The sequence below is a fragment of the Camellia sinensis genome, chromosome 8 (genome assembly GCF_055761805.1).
Source record: "Camellia sinensis isolate YWXY chromosome 8, ASM5576180v1, whole genome shotgun sequence".
Lineage (NCBI taxonomy): Eukaryota > Viridiplantae > Streptophyta > Magnoliopsida > Ericales > Theaceae > Camellia > Camellia sinensis.
In genome coordinates this window covers 30,228,704-30,251,449 of record NC_138968.1, presented here as the reverse complement: position 1 = coordinate 30,251,449, position 22,746 = coordinate 30,228,704, and positions in this window count along the sequence as shown.

Below are 22,746 nucleotides of genomic sequence, written 5' to 3'. Positions count from 1 at the left end.
CTCGGCGTTAGGTGTGAGAAGTATATTAGGTAGTCTTGCTGAGGTATCCTTTTGACCAATCGGCCTAGTTGCATATCGAAAGCCATAAAGACTGTTCCAAACTAGGATAGGTTGCTTACCCGAATTCAGGATTATGTGAAACACTTTGCATGAATAGTGAACCCTAGTTCCTGACGAAACTAGGACAGGGTAACCCTACCCATCATAAGGGTGTTTTGGCTCTCACTTAACTGGTATGTGCTTTTAGAGTGAAACTCTACAGGAATGTATGTATCAGTTGCAAGTTTGGGTATCGATTTTGGAGGCAAGAATCGGTGTTGAGTACAGTTCTACAGCTTCTGTTTGCAACCATGTGTTGTTAGTATCTGAGCTGAGGTGCTATGCGATTTCTGATTTCACTTTCTTTTTGCTTTATTTCTTTTTGAAAGGTAGTTAATCACAATTGCTTTGAATAGTCCTGTTACTCCCCAAGCACTCTAGACCCGAGTGAGAAGGCTTTACAGATCTGGGGATCTTGTCAGGGGACAACCAATGTTTGCTTCAATCCCACTGATTACCAGACGAAGGAGGATCAGGCATAATTCACCAGTCCAGCAGTCACCTTTTACGTCACCTGTGCCCAGTCAGGCTCAGTCTTCTACTTCTACTCCAGCAAGAGAGTATTCGCCAGTTCTGATAGCTCCACATCTCCTAGTTAGCGTGGAAGATATGCTTCGTCAGCTCCAACAGACCATTGAGACCATGTAGCTAGATGTTACCCGCTAAGCTAAAGTTACAGCTCGCCAAGCAGAAGTGATAAATAGGCTTCAGCAACAGAAACCACAACCGGCAGTAGCCTCTGCATCCTATGCACCCCCAGTTGGTATTCTAGCACCCGAAGTCACTGTCAACGTCTAAGAGAATATGGGTATTCTGTTAGATCTGATCCCACCTCTGACCTCCAAGGCACCAGCGTGCCAAACGAGGGCGCCATTTGAATTTGAGGTTGACCCCACTATATTGAAGGTCAATAAGCTAGAAAAGCTCTTCAAGCGGGCATAGAGCGCGAATTCAATCCCTGACATTGAGGATGGATAGACAGACTCCGCAGTGACTCTATCGGACAGATTCAAGATGCTGCAAATGGACCGGTTTGATGGCTCCGAGGATCCTATGGTCCACCTACGGTTATTTTCTGATATTGTACGACCAATGGGTCTCACTAAACTTCAAAAGTTGTCTCTTTTTGGTCGGACCCTATCTGGTATAGCAGCCATTTGGTATGCCAAGCTTGAGGACTCCATGAAAAGAAGTTTGGAGGAAATGGCTGAGGCCTTCACCGCGTAGTACTCTTATAATACCCAGATTGAGCTCACAACCCATGTTCTCGAAGCGATCCGCCAGGAGCCAAAGAAGGGTTTCTCAAACTTTGTGACTCGATGGAGGGCTAAGGCCTCTATGATGACTATCATGCCATCTGAAAATGACCAAATTAGAATAGTGGTCCGCAACCTGCCAGGGAGATTATTACAGAAGATGATAGTCTTGCCATTGTTTACGCTTGTTAAGCTCCATAAGATAGGGGTTCAAAATAAGGATGCGATGAAACAGGGGCTGATAGACAATGAGAAGGAACAGCCCAAAAGTCCCTTTACACACAGCTCTAATGTAACCACGAGTGGTAGCACCTCTGCACGGCCTTCGGATGTGAGTATGGTCACCACCACAACCAAAACTGCCAACCCTTTCGCTAACACATCTAGCACAACTCCACAAACCTCGACTAGCCAAGCCCGATCTCAAAGGGTCTTTACCCCGCTCTACATGCGTTTATCAGAAAGCCCTAGGCGTCGTGATTAAAGAGGCGCATCTTAAACCACTAGAGCCTCATCCTTTACCCGATCCTCTCCCCCCGAGACACAACCTGATCAAATATTGCGCTTTTCACCAATAGCACGGTCGTTACACTGATCAATGCTATAGGCTACGTCATAAGATTCAAGATCTCATCGACAATAAAGTGATAGTACCTCCCCAAAAACCCAACGTCACTACAAATCCCCTCCCACCACATAATCAAGTCCATCCACCCCAGCATATAAACCTCATCCATCACTGGTCGTCCCTTATGACCCCAATATATATATCACCCCTTCCTACCTACCCAAACTGGCATTGTTTGTCCCTGAGAGCACGAACTTGTGCATGATGAACGCGTCTACACCCTAAACTGAACCAATGGTGGTGATAGTGGTAGATAAAGGGAGGTCAGCCTTGGTGGAGAATATCAGTTCGTTGCCTGAAGGCTCTGAGGACTTATCTGAAGGGGTGTACAACATGTGCTGTTATATTGTGCCAGTGGATCAAGCTAAGCCGGAAGTGGTGTTGTCAGCTAGGATGGTGGTCAGTGTAGTTCAAGAGGATGGCCCAAGTCAAGGATTAGATGATCTGGCCGACCTAGTGGAGGACATAAACAATTTGCAATTCTTTGAGGAGCAAGATCAAGGGGACGTGCATATTGATTGGTTTGATTTGAATGGGTTGACAGACAATTCTGGGTGGCTAAGTGATGAACCCGATGTAGATGAGGAACCCTAATTCAAGTTGGAAAAACAGAAAGTATGAACCGCTGTGATGGTCGAAATGGCCGATGGAAAGGGTAAACTATCGGAAAACACCGGTGTAGAACAATTGGCTAAGGAACTGGGCATTGTTAGTATTGTGCATACAGAGCAAGAAGCCGCGTTGAAGTGGTTTGAGCAAGAAATGGATGGAGACAAATAGAAAACTAGAAAAGCCCAACCCCTTACGGGGGAGATTTGAGACGAGAAGATGATCTGAACGGAGCCAAACGAATACTTATTGGCTATCGAAGGAATCTGGTAGGATGACGATGACCTACACCTAGCTCATACTAATAAGGATTGTGGTGAAGGTCTTCCCAACAACATTTGGTATGTGCAAGATGTCGACTATATGACAAGAAGTGGCCGATATTTCAAACCACCACATTTGGACCAACCTGAGGCATCCAGGAAGGATAAAGAAATAGAGAAACAAAAAGAAAAACTGTTAGAAGAAGCGGTTGTGTTGAAACAGTTAAAGAAGATTCAAATTGATATATCTATCTGGGGTCTACTTATGGCTTTGCGAGTGCACAGACAGATTATACTGTCAACAATGGATAAAGGTAAGTTGTCCATCGACACTACCCTGGAGCAACTAGTGGGATTAGTCTTCCTGGGAGGCGCTGGGCCAATTCTAACCTTCTTGGACATGGAATTGCCACCGGAAGGCTCTGCACACAACTAGCCTCTATACATATCAGTGGAGTGTCGAAAAAAGTGGATACCAGTGGTATTAGTTGACACCGGGTCAACAATCAGCGTCTGTCCTTGTCTTACGGCTTATGCTGTTGGCCTGAAACTAGCCAATTTTGTGCCTACAACCCAAGTGATTCGGGCATATGACAATTCAAGCAGAGAGGTGATGGGGATAGTACAGATTAGAGTTCAGGTTAGCCCAGCCTAACAGGAATCAAATTCTCTGTCCTGGACATTCCGGCCACTTTCAACTTACTACTTGGGCGACCCTGGCTACACCAAATGAAAACTGTTTCTTCCACCCTCCACCAAATGCTAAAGTACCCCAATGGAAAAGGGGTGGCCATAGTCTTTTGGAATTCATCTATACATCCTCTGCCAGAGGTCACTACACTAGTGCTAGAGATTGTGCATGGCGAAGATGATGTTTTCCTTTTGGGGTTTACCTTGGCTGAGGCCCGGGTAGTGCAGAAGATCTTGGCCATTAATGAGGGCTTGTATGTCAGTGCCCAATCTGTATACTTCAAGAACAAGCTCCAACACATGCCAGAAATGGGGCTGGGAAGGAGTGGCCAGAAGGGCGTTACTACATTGGCCGATGTGCCACATAACCCGCATGCTTTTGGCATTGGCTATACGCCCACCAAAGAAGACTAGGTTACGAAAGGGAAAGAGATGGCCGGCAGAGGCAGAGCTAAGCAAACTGGGAAGCGCTACGAGCTTGTGCACCGACCAATCTAGGGAACCCTGAATGGTTATTTTGTTCGGGAGGGTGAAGACTTCCCATTCTGTGGTTTGCCCGAACCCTGGTTCAAATCTGAGAGGTAGCGGGTTCCTGGCTTTGAGATTTTCTTTGACTTGCAACTGCAAGAGAGTGATGCAGAGGAACAGACTAAACTAATCGCTGAAGTTACAATGAGCATAGAAAATGATTCTGACAGCAACGAGCTTCAAGTAGGAGTAGCACTGGCATGTCTCCTTTCGGATCCTTCAACCGATTCAGAGAGCTTGGGGGATAACCTGACCATTTCCATGATCAGGGACCAACCGGGTGTGAACCCTTCTAGCAGCATCTTCGATGCATCTGACGCATTGTCTCTCTTTTGGTAGTTGGAGGAAGGCTACCTGTCTAGCAGTTCTGAGTTAGGTATTGAGCTAGAATCTGATTCTACAGAGTCCGTGGAGTCGAAATCAGATTCCGGTTCTTCTGAGTCTAAGTTTGGTATTCCTGGAGTTGATAACCCGAATGCTGAGGTATTTTCCAGGTCGTCCTATTCTTTTTCTTTTGAGTCAGTTGTAACCGAGGAATTGGATGAGTTGGACCTTTTGAATGAGAATGCCACTGTAGATTCCAAGTATTTCTTTGTGTGTAGACGCGCCCTTTGGGCCCCATGCTACAGTTCGGACTCGATTTGTGTGTCGGTTCTTAATCTGATCTCACAATGTGCAATGTGAGATTGATAAATCACCAAAGAGTCCAAATTCGGCAAATCGTCTTGAAAAACAGATTTTTTAGAAAGAAATGCCAAACATGGACTGCTTCGCGAGATACAGAGTCGCCACCTAAATATTTTATTTTGGGGGAATTTAGGAAACCCTGACTCGTTGCCTAAGGCCACGTGTCCGTCATCACCAAAGTTGCCTCGGCTCGGGAACTTGGGTACGATTGGGGAAGGTCAACTATGAGCACCCACGCTCGCCCGATCCGAAGATCGGCCTCTACTAACCATGATATCTAGTTTTGAAAACATTAGGTGTTCTTATTAGCCTAATCTTACTATGTGATGCGCACAACACAAAAATATAGACTAGATCGCCTAATTTGGAACAAAGCATCGCATATCCGTTTGGCTAAAAAATAATTTGAAATTTGCTACTCGCAAGTAGGCTAAAACACGGATTTCAATGAGTTATTCCAACTCAAACAATCCAACCTTCACCCATAGGCATTCAGGCATTTGATATCACATAAGCATATAGCCACATGGTAAGCATGCTGTCATGTTTAACATTCACACTCATGAGAGATGCTAAAGCACAAAAACACTCACAGTGTACTCCAAGCCAAAACAAGAAACTAGTTAGTAATCATGCATGATCCTAGTTCATGTTAAAGTGGTTAACGCATCACATACAAAATGTCACTAGAGTAGGCTCGGCTAATCTATGGATGGCATGCGAAATGCGACAGATAGCATATATTCAAGTTAGATTTGAAATACTATGCAGTTAGCATGATGCGCCGAGCCCGGTGCATGCAATACTGATGGATGATGCACGCATGCATAGCATAAGGTATGCTAAATTGAATATGCCCTAATACTAACCATTAAAAGCTGGTAAATAAAAGGGAGAAAGACGTGGGGTTAGAAGACATACACACACTCACGCACGCTTATTACACAATTGCCCTTACTCGGAGGGTCCGAAAGAATAATACAAATTAATTAACCTACAAGCTAATTAATTAATTATAGACCGATTAACTAGTTAAGCAAATTAACTAAGCTAATAAAGCGATAAAACCGCTTCGGGAAGAGGGCCCAATGTACGTATGCTCGGCTCTGCTCGGAAACCCACCGCCATGCACAAGTTGTCTCTATTTTCACTGTTTTCCTCCTCTAAAGACTGTAAAAGTCCCAAGGTACACCCTCTGAACACTGGGAAATGTCACCGACCATGAGGAATGGTCACCGGCCCAAGGTAAGTGGTCATCGACCATCTATGAAGCCGTTAGCCAGAAATTGATAGCCATCCGGCACTAGATATGGCTGACCGGCCACATATTCCTGCAGGAACCTGTTTTGATAGCAGCAGAGGGCAAAACAAGGCATGGTAATGCATTTCAAAGCAATGTTTGTACCACCACACCCCTTATCATGTTTATGACTCAAAGGAGTATGGTACTCGATTCTCGGACCACCAATCACGTATTTTAATGCGTGATGGCCCAAGAAACCAAGTTGTGCATTTTGGTGTGGAAGAAATGCACATAAACAAACAATGGAGGCCCAACCTCTATCATAATCAATTCAAGAGGCAAGGCATGCATGCTTAGTGAAATGCAACCTAGGCATGCAAGCTAAACATGCAACATGAAGATGCAAACAAGCATGCTAAGATGCCAATATGTAACAAGTATGCAAGTTAACAAGCATGCAAAGATACAATGTGAACATGCAAACATACAAGACGTATAACACGTTAAGCAATCAAAACAAGAGGAAATGCATGCCAAATGCAATATGATTCAAACATGCAACACATGCGATAGGCCAAGTATGTAACAACATGCAAGGCTAGCATGCAAGAACACGCGAACAAAGAGCAAAGTTCTTACCCTTGAAGACCCCTTTCAAGAACTGAGCTCCAGCCGCTTCGTCAAGCTTGAATCCACTCAAATACTCTGAAAATCACTCCTTAGTACCTCAGTAGCTAAAGGAAAGTGTAACACTAGGTGTTTGTGCACCAAAGTAAGGACAAACACACACAAATACACAAAGAGATGAAGATATAGAGATAGAATAGATACACAACCCTAACCCTAATCTCAGACCCTCCCTTAAACTTCTAGAACCCTTGAGGAAGGAGGAGAAGGCTTCCTCTTATAGAGATTCACTCTTGCAAAGCTTACAAAACAAGCTAAGTAAGAGTGAAATCCCTCCATACAGGTGTATGGAGGGGGTGCAAAGTGGGTGCCAGCTATCACAGCTGGCACAAAATATCTGCCAAAAGCAGATGCACAGTGGTCGGCCGGTCAAAAATGACAAATTGACCAAATAAATGGTCGACTGACCACAAAGAGTGCCGACCGACCAAACATTTGGCTGATGGCAACAAAACAATGGCCGGTGGCCTCAAGCCATGGCCGGTGAGATGTGGAGATGGCCAATAAGCCATTCCTTGCTCTTCAAAAGCAAAACTCAAGTGTTTGGTGCAAAACCAAACACAAAACAGGCAAGTCGAGAGGTCTTGAGGCAAGGCGCGTGGCCGAGACCTCCGAGAACTCAAGACGAACACGAACATGGATGATCACCGAGTGTTCAAATGGTGATGTCCAAGTTTTGGGGACGGTCAAAAATGGGGTGTCTACACTGTGCCTCTTGTTTATTACATTGATCATGACTTTCAAAACTTTGATGAAAACGATAAGGAAGAAATTTCTCTGGTTTTGAAAATTTTGATTACTCGAGAGGAGGAAAGGTTTGCAAAACCCCTTGCTGATGAAATCATTGCTATTAATGTGGGGACTGTGAAGGATCCGTGTCTAGTCCAGATCGGGTCCATGTTGTCTTCGGAGGAGCGCGAGCGCTTAGTCACTTTATGAAAAGATTTCAAAGATATTTTCACGTGGTCCTACGAAGACATGCCTGGGATCGATCCTAAGATTATATAGCATCGGATCCCTCTTGACCCCGAGGCCCGACCTTTCAAACAGAAAGTGTGGAGAATACGCCCGGATTAGGCTTTGAAGATTAAAGAGGAGGTCACCAAGCAGATAGACACAGGGTTCTTGCTAGTATCTGAGTATCCAACTTGGCTGGCCAACATTGTTTGAGCACCAAAGAAAGATGGAAAAATTCGAGTGTGTGTGGATTTCAAAGACCTGAACAGAGCCAGTCCGAAGGATGACTTTCCTCTATCGCACATCGATGAATTGGTGGACTTCACCGCAGGCCATGCATTGATCTCCTTAATGGATGGGTTTTCCAGGTATAACCAGATTCTGATGGCACCCGAGGACAAAAAGAAAACTGCCTTCACTTCACCGTGGGAAACCTACTACTATAGGGTGATGCCGTTTGGGTTAAAGAATACCGGGGCTACCTATCAACGAGTTGCAACCACAATTCTGCATGATATGATCCACAAAGAGGTCGAGGTGTATGCGGATGACATGATTGTCAAGTCCAAGGAAAGAAAGGGCCACTACACTGCCTTGAATAAATTCTTTCAACGGATCAGAGAATACAGACTAAGGTTCAATCCACAGAAGTGTACTTTTGGTGTAACAGCAGGGAAAATGCTGGGTTTGTTGATCACACAAAGGGGCATTGAGGTAGATCCTTCCAAAATCAAGGCCATTCCAGAAATGCCACCACTAAAGACTGAAAAAGAGGTGCGAGGCTTTCTAGGTAAAGTGCAATTCATAAGACAATTTATCTCTAAATTAACCTTAACTTGTGAACTATTATTTGGTCTCCTGAAGAAAGGAAAGAAATTTTGATGGGATGATCGATGTCAATTCGCTTTCGAGCAGATCAAATGGTACCTTCAGAATCCACCTTTGTTGTCACCACAAGAGCCAGGGAAGCCCTTAATTTTGTATCTGTCAGTAATGGACATAACGATGGGATGCTTGCTTGCTCAGGAATCTAAGGATAGGGTGGAGAGAGCCATCTATTACCTAAGCAAGAAAATGCTGGATTACGAGACCCGCTATATCCCGTTGGAAAAAGCTTGCTTAGGTTTGGCATGGGCTACTAGGAAGTTGAGGCACTACTTGTTATCTCACTCCGTAATTCTGGTTTCGAGATTAGATCCCATCAAATATCTCTTTGAGAAACCAGCGCTTATGGGTAGGCTAGCTCGTTGGCTGCTTCTCCTCTCCGAATTTGATCTGAAGTATGTTACTCACAAGTCTGTCAAAGGGAGAGCGGTAGTAGAGTTCCTGGCAGATCATCCAGTAGAATAGACGAAGCGGTAGAATACATGTTCCCAGATGAAGCTATTCTACAAGTCAAGGAATAGATTTGGACAATGTACTTTGACGGAGTATCTAATCAGTATGATTATGGGATAGGGGTGTTGTTGATAGCACCTAACAATTTCCACATACCCTTAGCCTTCAAACTTCGGTTCAAGGTATCCAATAACGAAGTAGAGTACGAGGCGTGTATCGCTGGTTTGGAAGTCACCCTGGAACTAGGGGCAAAAAGGTTGGACGTCATTGGGGACTTGAACTTAGTTGTGTCTCAAGCAAAAGGAGATTGGAAGGTCAAAGAAGAAAAGATGAAGATTTAACACCAAACTTTGGATGTTCTGTTTCCTAGATTTAAGAAGCTGACCTTCACGCATCTACTAAGAGAGAACAACAGGTTCGCTGACGCCTTATCAGCTCTATCTTCCATGATAGACATTCCGTTTGGAGTCCGAATGCGTCCGATCATTATTGAGCAGAGATATACGCCGACCTACGAGACTATCACCGCAGTAAATGAAGTTCAAGATTAAAACCCTTGGTACTATGATATCCGGAACTTCTTAGAAGATGAGGTCTACCCACCAGAGGCAAATGCCAAAGATAAAAGGGCAATATGGCGGATGGCCATTCAATTTATCATCTGTGGAGGTAAACTGTACAAGAGCGGTCATCTGGGAATGCACAAGTTGTGTGTCAACGTAGAGGAATCAAAGCACCTAGTGGAGGCCATCCATGGGGGAGAGTGCGGAGCAGACATGAACGGAGTAATGTTAGCTTGGAAGATTCTCAGGCAAGGTTACTACTGGTCTACCATGGAGAAGGATTGTATCGGTTTTGTTCGACGATGCCACAAATGCCAAATTCATGCAAATCGCATAAACATCCCGCCGTCGAAGCCGTACAACATAACTTCACCATGGCCTTTCTCAGTCTAGGGAATCGACATCATCGGCACAGTCACACCGAAAGGGTCAAATGGGCATGAATACATTCTGGTGGCAATTGATTACTGCACTAAGTGGGTGGAAGCTTAGTCCTATACAATGTTGAAAGTAGCGCATGTTGCTAAGTTTATCCGAAGCAACATCATTTGCCAATATGGAGTCCCAAATGAGATCATTTTAGATAATGGCTCTCATTTTAAGAAAGAACTGATCGACTTGTTGGAAAAATACAACATGGCTTTTCATAAGTCATCCACATATCGGCTGCAAACCAACGGAGCTGTTGAGGCCGCCAACAAGAACACTAGGCATATTCTGCAGAAAATGGTCGAGACCTACAAGGACTGGCCAAACAAATTGCCATTTGCACTCTGGGGCTATAGAACTTCAATTCGGACGTCTACTGGAGCAACCCCCTATTCTCTTGTTTATGGTATGGAATATATTTTGCCGATCGAAATAGAAGTTCTGTCATTGCGGGTTATGGCTGAGTGTCAGATAAGAAAGGCGGATTGGCAACAGTGCAAGTTCGAAGAACTGATGCTGATCGATGAGAGAAGGTTGAAAGCACTGTACCATGTTCAGGGTTATTAACGCAGCATTTCCAAGGCTTTTAACGAGAAAGTTAAGTTCCAGAATCTCAAAGAAGGGGATTTGGTGCTGAAAGAAAACCGAGCTCCCATCCATGACCCTAGGGGCAAGTTCAGACCCAATTGGACTGGTCCTTACATCATCAAAACTATCTGGTCAAGTGGAGCTGTTATTCTCATAGAACTGGATGGCCTAGAATTTTTCCAACCGATCAATATGGAGAAGTTGAAGAAATACTATCCTTAAGAGACTCGCTAGGCCGAAAACACAAAAGGGCGACCTAGGCAAAAGTTAGAGTACAAAAAATTGGAAATAAAAGAAAAATTGAGCTTGCAAAGTTGAAAACCCTAAAAGGCGACATTGGCAAAAGTTAGAGCGCAAAAGGAGAGTGTTAATACTCGAGTGAACCCGAACCGAACTACATAAGGCCTGATTCCCATTTTCGGGATACGCAGGCAACTTCTTCTCGAAGTTCGACGGTAAACATCTCCAACTTAACTATCATGTCCATGTATTGATCAGGTCATCTTTGTTTGTTCTTTATCTGAGAGTTTGGTTGTGATCTTTGTTCTGAGAACTTGTTGCAGTGCTGAGTAGTGTTATTCAAACAAGGGGCAATTTGTGATCTTTGGATTCGGGGTTGTACATCTCAATGATAGATTCCGTGTGTGTCAAATTGAGATCCTTATCGAAAATGTTTTTGCAAAGTTTTGATAAAAGTTAATTTTGTTCAATTTTTACCTTTTATAACTTGGACCATTTTTGGACCAAAAGGAAAATTTTCAGTGCTCATAACCTCAATTTCATTGATTTCAATACAAGGTTCTCCAACTCTTGATACAAATCAAAGTTGCTTTTATTAAATTCATAAAACTTGAAAAGTAAAGATCAAAGCAATAGACTAGGGGCATAGATGAGTCAGGTGTTCCTGCGTCCCCCGTTTGTGCTTGTGGAAGCCTCTGATGCCAAAATGGGCCTGGATTGTGCCTCATCTTCAAGCCAAGTCAGGCACTCACCTAACGAGATAAATACACCTTGAGAGCCCTTCACTCCGCCTTTTTCCATTGCAAGTTATCTTTGAGCTAACCTAGCTTGCTTACACCACCTATATACATCGTATACAACCTTGTCTTACCATTCTAAAGCTTTGGTTGATCTTGAGGAAGTGTAATTCAAGCTTGAGAGTGCATTGAAACTCCAAGAACATGCTTACTTCTTAAAAGATATAAGCTTGTTTTCTCTTCTCTTGCTTTCATTTCTATCCTTTACTTCATTACTCTTGCTGTTTTGGCTGGTTTTGAGTTTGTTTGAAGTGTTAGAGTTGGGTTTGAAGAGTTAGCAAAAGGGTAGAGAAAGTTTGCTCTTTCTACACCTTTATTCGTAACTCAAATCTTCTCTTTTTCACTCTTTTTCTTTGGTATTTACACTGATTTTCAGAGGTTTGAAAAGGCTAAAAACCATGTTTTGAAGTTTCAAGAATGGAGGGGTTAGCCACCCCTTCTTATCCTTGTTTACTAGCTTTAATTCTCATCTTTATTGTCTAGCTTTTCAACCCCTTTTCATGCATGTTTCACCTCTGATTTTCATGTATTTAGGGCTTTTTTGAGGTTGTCTAGGCTTTTTCAATTGGTTCATGCCTTGTTTAATGCACTTGGGGTCTCATAAGTTGGCATACTTGTTGTTTAATATGCTTTCTTTGTTCATTTTCCATGTTTGGAGTCTAAGTTTACTAATCAATCAATCATTCCATATCTTTCATTCATGAGAATGGTTTCAACCAATTGAGGTTGCTCAATGCATGTAAAGAAGACTACACTTAATTGCTTAATCTCTTCGGAGATTCATCGTCAACGGTATAGTCTTTATCTCATGTTTTAGAAAGACCTCTTGTTTGACATCACTTCTCGTTTAAAGGACGTGAACATCATATTTGGACAAATTGACTAATGAATGGCAAGGCATAAAAAAATTGGTTTAAAACTTGGATCAACACACTTAAAAAAAATGGCTTAAATAGTTTAAACTTGGCCTGATGTTATGCCAAGTTTCTTGTGTCAAGGGTCATCAAGCATCAATTCATGGTATTTTGATGTTCTTGAAGCGTCTCAACTTCCTTTTTTGAGTTCATTCCTTGACAAAAAGAGAGGGGTGGTCCATTTCTATTACATTTATTGATTTTTGGTCCAGGATGATATCCAAGATATCCAAGATCATCAAGTGATCATATCTCTCATTGATGGTTTTAGAGTCAATCCCAACCTTCTCTTGAGGTTTTCATATGACAGAGAATGAAAGAAGGACAAATAAAGCTTAAAAATACTCTATCTACGCTGATTTCACCTCAGAGCACAGAAACAGAGTTTGCACCATATCAATGCACGGCCGGCCCTCTGTAGGCCCAGCCAGCCATCAGTCATGCATGGCCGGCCCTTGGTCTGTGGCCAGCAATGCAATTTTGCAGAAACAGAGGCAGTGACTAAAGGTGAAACTGAGGCAATCTGGGGCAGACATAGTAGCTTTTAGGCGATGCGCATGCAACCTCCATCCATCTTCCATCAGGCTCATATCAAAAGCGTTCGGTTATTTACTTGTTTCATTATCATAGAAAATTATGTTGTAATATTTAATTAGTCTAATTAGTTGTAGCTAATTAGTTGATGTTGTAATATTTAATTAGCTTAGCCTAATTAACTTCTTTTAATTAATTAGCTTAGATAGTTAGTTAATCACTCATTTCAAGTTTTGTAATAATTAGTTAATTAGTTTAGCTACTTCTTTCTCCCTTTTATTTACCCGCTTTTGATGGTTAGATTAGGGACATATTTCAATTAGCATACCTTATGCTTTATGCTTGCATCCATTCATTTTGTATTGCATGCACCAAGGCTCGACTCATCTTTCTAACTACATTGTTGTTTCAATACTTCGATGAATACTAGTTTAAACTGCATGTTATCAAAATTGATTCATATGCCATATCGGTAGTCGAGCCTATTAATTACATAATCGCATGTGTTGCATTAGACATCTTGTATAGTTAGGAATAATGCATATTTTTCTAACTCATATTTTCTTAGCTTGGAGTACTAGGTGAATTTTTATGCTTTACCATACTTGCATGAGTGTGAGTGATTGCCATGAACTAGCATGCTTGCCATATGGCTAAATGCTTACTTGATAAACTATTTGAATGCCTGTGGACGAAGGCTTGTTTCTTGAATTTGAACGATTCAACGAATGTATGTTTTAAGCCCACTTTGTTGAGTGGCAAATCATGTTTTAAGCCCACTATGTTTGGTAGCAAATCCGCAAACTTTAAGCCTACTTGAGGTGGGAAATTCAAACTATTTTCACAAACAAACATGAGTTGAATTGTTCCAAATTGAGCAAACTAGTGTATAATTGCTTGTGTGCATCACATAGTAAAGCTAGCTTAATAACTAGAACAAGAACACATAATGTTGATAAAAAATCATATCATGATTAGTAGAGGCCGATCTTTGATCGAGCGAGCGGGGGTGCTCAATCCATGACCTTTCCCTCTTGTACCTAAGTTCCTGAGCCGAGGCAACTTTGGTGGTGATGAACACATGGCCTATGGCACGAGTCATGGGTTTCCAAAATTTTTCCAAAATAAAATATTTAGGTGGCGACTCTGTATCTGGCAATGCAGTTCAATTTTGGAATTTTTTATTCAAAATCGATTTTCCAAAAGATTTGTCGAATTTGGACTCTTTGGTGTTTATCAATTCACATTGCACTTGTGAGATTAGATTCAGAACCATAGGAGTCTGAACTGTAGGGTTTTCTTTCAAAACTTCCGAAAGGGGGCGCGAAAAAGGCGAGCTATAGTATACCTTGGCAAACTTAAATAAAATTTGTTAAGTTTGCAAATTAAATTTAAATAAACTTCAATAACTTACATCAATTTAGTCTAATTGATAATGCATCTTGAGGGACTAACATTCAATTTAAAATGATTCATTTAATATACCATTTTGTCATTGATTTCTATCTATTTTTTTAACTAATGTCATCAATTGGACTACACAGTGCGAAAGATTAAAAATGAAATTGATATAATTAAAATTACATGATCAAAATCAACAAATGAAATAAATTATAAGAATTACAAATATAATTTGGCAAGAAATAAATATTGTTTTTCCATTGTATGTATCAAGAAAGACAACAAGAAAGATATAGATGAAAAAAAACCAAGTCAAATACCTGATTAGCATTGGCTTGAGTCATTGTGTAATGCTATGCGAAGTTTCAATAATAATATTATGCCACATCATTTATTTCAATAACATTTATGTTCATGAGAACGTTACTGATAATGTGTAATGAAGGAGAAGTTATTTGTTGGTTTTGAAACATTATTCTATACAATTTATATTTGGTTATCGTCATATTGTCTCTTCAAAAGAGATAAATAAATGATGGGACTCACTATTGTAACTAATAATAAGCACCACTTAAATTTGTTTCAGAAGAAAATTATAATTTATAGTCATCTAAGGAGCGTGAATCAACAATTGAACATGACTTAACCCTATATATATGTATGTTACACAATATACATATATATATGTGGAGAAGTGGTTTGGAAATACTCTTCTGATCCTGGGGAACGCTCATGATCCTCTTCCGGTCACCTGAAAAGGAATATACACTCCGGCGGAGGTGCCGGAATTAGCACTCCGATGGACTGGTCAGTAACCACACTCAAGAATACTTATATTCTAAGTTAAGCACTACAATTCTCACATACCTTTCTTAGTCTGTTGTTCCTTTATTTATACTTGTTTCCTGGGCCTCATGGCCAGGCCCACTTGTCGCTCTTTGTCTTCTTATTTACTCGGCTCCATGGTTCAGTGTCTGTTCGGCCCATCTATTATACTCGGCATCCTTATCGTGCAAAGTAGAGCCGTGCAATATGTGTCTTCTAGAGTATGCTTCTGATTATTCCAATTATTCGGCTCCCACAATTGCCCCCCAAACACCTCGCTAGTATCAGTTAGTCGGCGTGTTTGGCTAGAAGTCAAAAAATTCGGCAGTTAATCCTCTTCTCGATGCGTGTCAGAACGCGTGCGTGCTTTTTGGTCATTGTAACGCTTTTCTGCCCCATTCGTGCTTCTCTCGCATTTATTATGATTTGAAACTTAAGTCCCTTCGAAAACATGCTTTTTCGAATATTTGAACTTCTTGGACTGCCAGTCGGTATCCCTTCTTCGACGCATTTTCTACAACTCTTATCCGTTCTCTCCTTGTCTCCTTTGCCTTTCGTAAGTTTTCTTCTCTTCTCCTTGTAATCCTATTTTCCATATTTATTTTTGATTTAGGATACCCTTGAGTCCTTGCTAGAATGGCTAAGCATTTGAAAGACCTCCTTTCTGAGGGTCGAATTTCTGGGTTCCGAAAACATTTTTCTATTCCTGAGGATGTCCATCTTGCTCTGGTAACGGAGAATACCCTTGATATGGAGAGGGACGACAAAAATACAAACGTCTTCCCTCTTCTATCTATTGCGGAGGGCAGAGTTTACTTTCCCCTACACCCATTTCTCAGGGCCGTCCTCCACTATTGGAGTCTGATTCCTTCGTAACCCAATGTAAACTTTTTTCGAATCATAATGGGAATCGTAGAGTTGAACCGGCATCTCAGGATCAACCTCGGCATTCCTGCGATTCAGCACTGCTATGCTTTAGCCAAATCTGGTCGGCTCAGGCGCTACTCTCTTAGGGCCAAGGACACCGACCATCACTTGGTGACGATGCTTGCCAGCTTTGGCAAACGAGTTGACGATGTAATGGTCAATGTCTGAGGTAACTGGGAATTCGGCGAAGGCGAAAATCGCCTAGACCCTATTCCCAGACGGAGGGGTGAACCAGGTTGCCGTATAACTCCTTGTTTGTTGATCTTTCTTTTATGCGGCGTTTTCTCCAAGCCTTACCCTTTATTCTTGCAGGCAATAAGTTGAAGAGGATTTTGACCTCAGCTGGCGACGCAGTCCTTGCGGAAATTAAGGCAGCACTAAAGTACTTTGGCCGTCCGAATGTACAGAAGCAAGGCAGAGCCGCCCATATTCTCCTGTGGTACGAGCCTACTTATACCACATTCTCGGCTGCGGACGATATTCCGATCCCAACCGGTGAACAGCACCTTACGGCTCTTGTCTTCCCCAGCTTCAAGACCCTCAGGCAAATTGGTCTTGAAGCTTCTGATTCGGAGCAAGACTTAGAGCCGATGGTCGAAGTAGTTGCTGAATCAATGAAGGTGTTCGATACGGAGGCCGAAGAAGTCGACGAAGCCCTCAAATTAGCATTTGCGACAGTCGATCTTAACGAGCCTAACTCTCCGTCCACTTCGGGTCGGGTAGAGTTTTCCTTCGGAGACATTTTTACAAACTTGGGAGATCTACCTGGCGCTTTTTCTAAAGGCATGGCTAAGGAAAATCTCACGCAGATGGAGAGAAAGAAAAATGCCGAGAGAATGGCCGCCTGAAAGAAAGCTGAGGCCGCTCATTCTGAGCCTGCCCTGATTAAATCTATACAACCGATTATTGGAGAAGAAACGACTCAAGTTGTTGTGGCCGAGACGGAGGGAGCTGAACAGAAGGTTACGGAAGAACGGCTGGTTTCAAAAGAGCGGGGTGAAAAACGTTCCGCCGAGGGAGAGGCCGGCTCAGAGGATAGCCCTGCTGACAAACGGCCTCGCTTAGAGGAGTCTGACATGGTTGTCCACTTCGTTGTTCAACCAAAGATCAAAGACACGCCGATCTTTGCTGACGCATCTGCCATGAAGGATCCAGTTGTGGCATTGAGCTTGGCCACCTCAGTTTCGCTACCGGCTGACAAGGCCACCTTTCGAGAAGAGCCGAATTTAGTAGCTATAGCATTTGCTGCCCAGTCGGCCCTTCTGGTATGTATATGATACTTTCGTTTTTGCTCGTTTGGTTTGGTTTGTGTACGACGTTGCTTGATGTGGCGATCCAAACTTGTTTTGCAGACGGTTGGAAGGATAGCCGAACTAGGCCGCCCACAGCATGATGCCATTGAAAGAATTGGCCGCTTAAAGTCTGAAGCTGAGGATGAAAGAAGTAGGGCCGAGTTCGAGGCAATGAGAGCCGCAATGGAAAGTGCTCGAGCCGAAGCTGAAAAAGAGAGGGCTCGGACTGCTGACCAGCTCAGATCCGGAGCCAAGGATAGGGCGAACGCGAGTGAGGAGTTGCTCAAGTTAACCCAGGAGGCGTTTTCCAAGGCAGAGGCTGAGTTAGAAGAATTGAAGGCGGCCAAGGAAAAAGCCGAATCTGAAGCTTTTACGGTGCTAGAAGCTGGAAAGAGTGCCGCCTTAAAGGAATACATAGATGAGGTCCCTAAATTCGAGAATCGGGGATTCAAACATGGGTGCCTCAAAGCCCTTGCTTCTGCTGGAGTTACATTGGCCTTGCCAATTCCATACGAGCAAGTGGACGTTGAGCCACTTCAGTCTGATCCCGAGGATTGATCTGGGAGACATTCTAGTTTTATTAGGAATCTTTAATTTCGATGTACATTTTTGTGCAGTGGATCCTTGTTAGTTCAAGGTAATTTTCATGTATAAATTAGTTACTATCTGTGCTCAATTTATTAATGAAAATTTACTTCCCATTTCACTATTATTTGTACGAAGTTTCTGATATTAATGAAGAGTTTTTCCTTCCACTACTTTGGAGAAAATGATTATTGTCTGTTGTGCCTTTTAACCAGTGATTGGAATCAGTGTAATCTTGGCAATTATATTAGTTAAACTTTAATTTCTCCAAACAAGTAAACGGACTCTTGGTTCCGAATAGGACTAGTAAATCGATTCGTGAAGCGGCTGCGGCACTCGAGCCGGGTAGATTGATGAATCTGCCCTTTCCCCAGCTGGTTCGCGAACATTAAACGCCGAATCATACAATATTGAATAGTCAATTCATGAAGCGGCTACGGCACTCAAGCCGGATAGATTGATGAATCTGCCTTTACCCTAGCTGGTCCGTGAACATTGAACGTCGAATCATACAATATTGATTAGTCGATTTGTGAAGCGGCTGCGGTACTCAAGCCGGATAGATTGATGAATCTACCCTTCCCCCTGCTGGTTTGCGAACATTAAACACCGAATCATACAATATTGATTAGTTGATTCGTGAAGCGGTTGCGGCACTCAAACCAGATAGATTGATGAATCTGCCCTTACCCCAGCTGGTTTGCGAACATTGAATGCCGAATCATAAAATATTGATTAGTCGATTCGTGAAGCGGCTGCGGCAATCAAGCCGGATAGATTGATGAATCTACCCTTCCCCCAGCTAGTTCGCGAACATTAAACGCCGAATCATACAATATTGATTAGTTGATTCGTGAAGCGGCTGCGACACTCAAACCAGATAGACTGATGAATCTGCCCTTACCCCAGCTGGTTCGCGAACATTGAATGCCGAATCATACAATATTTATTAGTCGATTCGTGAAGCGGCTGCGGCACTCAAGCCGGATAGATTAATGAATCTGTCCTTGCCCCAGCGGGTTCACGAATATTGAACGCCAAATCACAGTGTGTGATGTGGGCATGACTGGGTCGGCTCCAGGCTGTTGAGGTTTCGATATTAATGAGATTGCCTCGGTGGTGCTGCCCTCATAGGGAATAAATGAATGAAGGTCCTATTTACGTGCTTAGTGAGCAACTCAGTTCAGGTCTTTGATGAAGAATAGATGAGCGCGAATGTTGAATAGACTCTTTTTTAATAGCAAAGGGGAAGCGAGGATGCTATCAGACCTGCGAGGAGACATGAATTGAAGTGGCGAACCGTCACGAGCGGGAGGCAGGACTTCGAGGGATCGAGAGAGACGTGGATCTCCTCATCGTCGAAGTAGGTCACCTAGGGGGGACAAGGAGCCACAGGGCAAATCCCTGCAACCTCGTTCTAGAAGGCAGCCCGGTGCGAACTCGCACCCATTGAGCTTCGCAGTCTTTGTGGGGAATAGACCCATGACAGATGTGGACTCGATCGTTCGAGATTCAAGTGTGGTGGTCAAATTTGCTCGACAGATTTTTCCTCTCGAGGTCCAGCAGTCGATGGTAGGTCGGCAGGACTTCGAAGTGTTTCGTAAAGGCATTCATGGTGCGGTGAAGGGGCTCTACACTGCCTACGAAATCGGTATTCGTCTTCGTACTGCCCGCCGAGAAATAGAGAAGAGGGATGAACGCATCTGAAACTTGGAGGCTCGCGCGGAAGAGGTTGAACATGAGCTAAGGAAGGTCAAGGCCGTTCACGGACAACCCGTCGGGCAGGCTAACCCAATCGTGGAAGAAAGGATCACCCAACGGCTTATCAGTACCATGCTCGCCGATCGAGATACGACGAGCATGTTCGCGATGGAATCCGCGAAGGGAAGGGCCTATGAAAAAGGCTTCCACGATAGCCGGAAAGTCGAGATACAGAAGACCAAGGAAAAACTCACCAAGGAAGTTTGCCGATGCAAAATTCGTGGATTTAAGCACGGTCGGATCAAGGCGCTTCAGGCCGAAGAAGCTCTCCGAGCAATGGGCGTCGACCTGGCATTGCCACTATACCAACGTAGCCATCTTCCGTTTGCCGCCTTTGTAGTCGAGCAGAGTGAAGATGAGGGAGACGTTGTGTAAAAACAATCAATGTAACGTGCGAACGTGGATCGCGTTCATAACTATGTAATTATTGCCTGATTGAATAAAATGTCCTATTTTAAAAGTTTCATTGTAATTTGCATTCGGCACACGTGTTTGCATGTGTTTCATTTATAAACATTGACCGGCCCGAGTCAACTAGTCATTTTAATTCCGAATGGTTATATGACGGCTTGTCATGGGCACTCTTAATTAAATATATATTTTGCATGTGTTACGCTCAGTCAATCATGCCGATGAGGCTCCAAATTCGGAGGCTCAACCGGTCCAAAGGCATCATACGCCAGGGGCTTCGAATCCGGAGATAGTCGGCGCATGGGGTGGCTATGGCTAATATCGCTTGGCGTCCGTCTTTTGGAGTTCAATGTTAATGAAATCGCCTCGGGGCCACCACAAGGTTTTTCAAAATAAATCGCCTCGGATTTTTCGCTCTAGAGACTTCACTTACTGTGCTCAGACTCGATTTAAAATGATTTTGTTGCGTGGGGTTAGATAAGTGTGAATGTCGAATGGAGTTTTTCTTCAGCAACAGAGGAGAAGCTCGGACTCTGGCTGAGCTTGACATTGTATTGAATCGCAGCAGAGAACCCACTCGCGCGGGAGGTATGGTATTCAAAAGACGGGAAAAATGACAGCCTCTAAGTCCTCAAAGCAGATCACCTCGAAAGGACAAACCACAATGGCGAAGTTCTCCGCAATCGCGACCGAGAAATGAGGTTGACGTAGCGCCGCGACCGTTGGGTATTATTGTTTTTGTGGGGAATTCCTTCTTTGTCTTGGATCTTGGCCTTGACGTTGTCTATGGTGTCAAAGGTCCCAGCCTCAAAGGTGATTATCTCGTCGGTGTGAATCGTGGATTCTAGCACGGCCAGATCAAAGCATTTCAAGTTGCGGGTGTTCTCTGATCAGCGGACATTGATTCGGCACTGCCGCTCGTCCCGACGCGACGCCGTATGAGAATAGATATTATAATGCTTCGAATGTTTTTTGTAATTACTGTTTAATCGAATAAAATGGTTCATTCTAGAAGTTTATCTCATTCTGAATTTTTGTATGCTTAATTAGGCATCTTATTTTGCATGCTGGACCGTTTTGTCTTCTTCACACGGTTGTACCAGTTCAACCTACATATCCCTGCTTCGATGTGTGAATGTTTTCATTCTGGAGGGCGCTCTGAATTCGGAATATTACTCGGCCCTTGAGGGCCACTCGATGACACTGGTCAACCAAATTTAGAGGCTTTATCGGCCCAAAGACGTCATGCGCCGATGGGGCTCCGAACCCAAACACTTTAATCGGCCAATCGTGATATCCACGAAGGGCATTCCGAATCCGGAGGCTTTGTCGGCCAATCGTGATATCCAAGAAGGGCGCTCCGAATCCGGAGACTATTGGGCCAATCGTGAAATCCACGAAGGGCGCGCCGAATCCGGAGGCTTTGTCGGCCAATCACGATATCCACGAAGGGCGCTCCGAATCTGGGGACTTTGTCGGCCGAAAGACGTCATGCGCCGATGGGGCTGCAAATTTGGAGACTTTAATCGGCCAATCGTGATATCCATGAAGGGCACTCCGAATCCGAAGGCTTTGTCGGCCAATCTTGATATCCATGAAGGGCACTCCGAATCCGCAGACTTTATTGGGCTAATCGTGACATCCACGAAGGGCGCTCCGAATCCGGTGGCTTTGTCGGCCAATCGTGATATCCACGAAGGGCGCTCCGAATCCACAGACTTTATTGGTCCACGAAGGACGCTCGAAATCCGGAGACTTTGTCGACCCAAAGACGTCATGCGCCAATGGGGCTCCGAATCCGGAGACTTTAATCGGCCAATCGTGATATCCACGAAGGGCGCTCCAAATCCGGAGGCTTTGTCGGCCAATCGTGATATCCACGAAGGGCACTCCGAATCCGGAGACTTTATTGGGCCAATCGTGACATCCACGAAGGGCGCTCCGAATCCGGAGGCTTTGTCGGCCCAAAGACGTCATGCGCCGATGGGGCTCCGAATCTGGAGACTTTAATCGGCCAATCATGATATCCACGAAGGGCGCTCCGTATCCAGAGGCATAGAAGACCAATCGTGATATCCATGAAGGGTGCTCCGAATCTGGAGACTTTATTGGGCCAATCGTGACATCCACGAAGGGCGCTCCGAATTCGGAGGCTTTGTCGGTCCAAAGACGTCATGCGCCGTTGGGGCTCCGAATTCGGAGACTTTAATCGGCCATTCGTTATATCCACGAAGGGCGCTCCGAATCTGGAGGCTTTGTCGGCCAATCATGATATCCACGAAGGGCGCTCAAAATTCGGAGAGTTTATTGGGCCAATCGTGACATCTACGAAGGGCGCTCCGAGTTCGGAGGCTTTATTTGGAATACTTTTGAGCTGGATTTCACGGTGAGTAAACAGTAATCTTTGCATTACTTACAAAAGTGGAAAGTGTACATGGTGAGCCATTCAAAACTATATCATTCCCCACAGGTCGGGTGAGCCCCTTTCTATCAA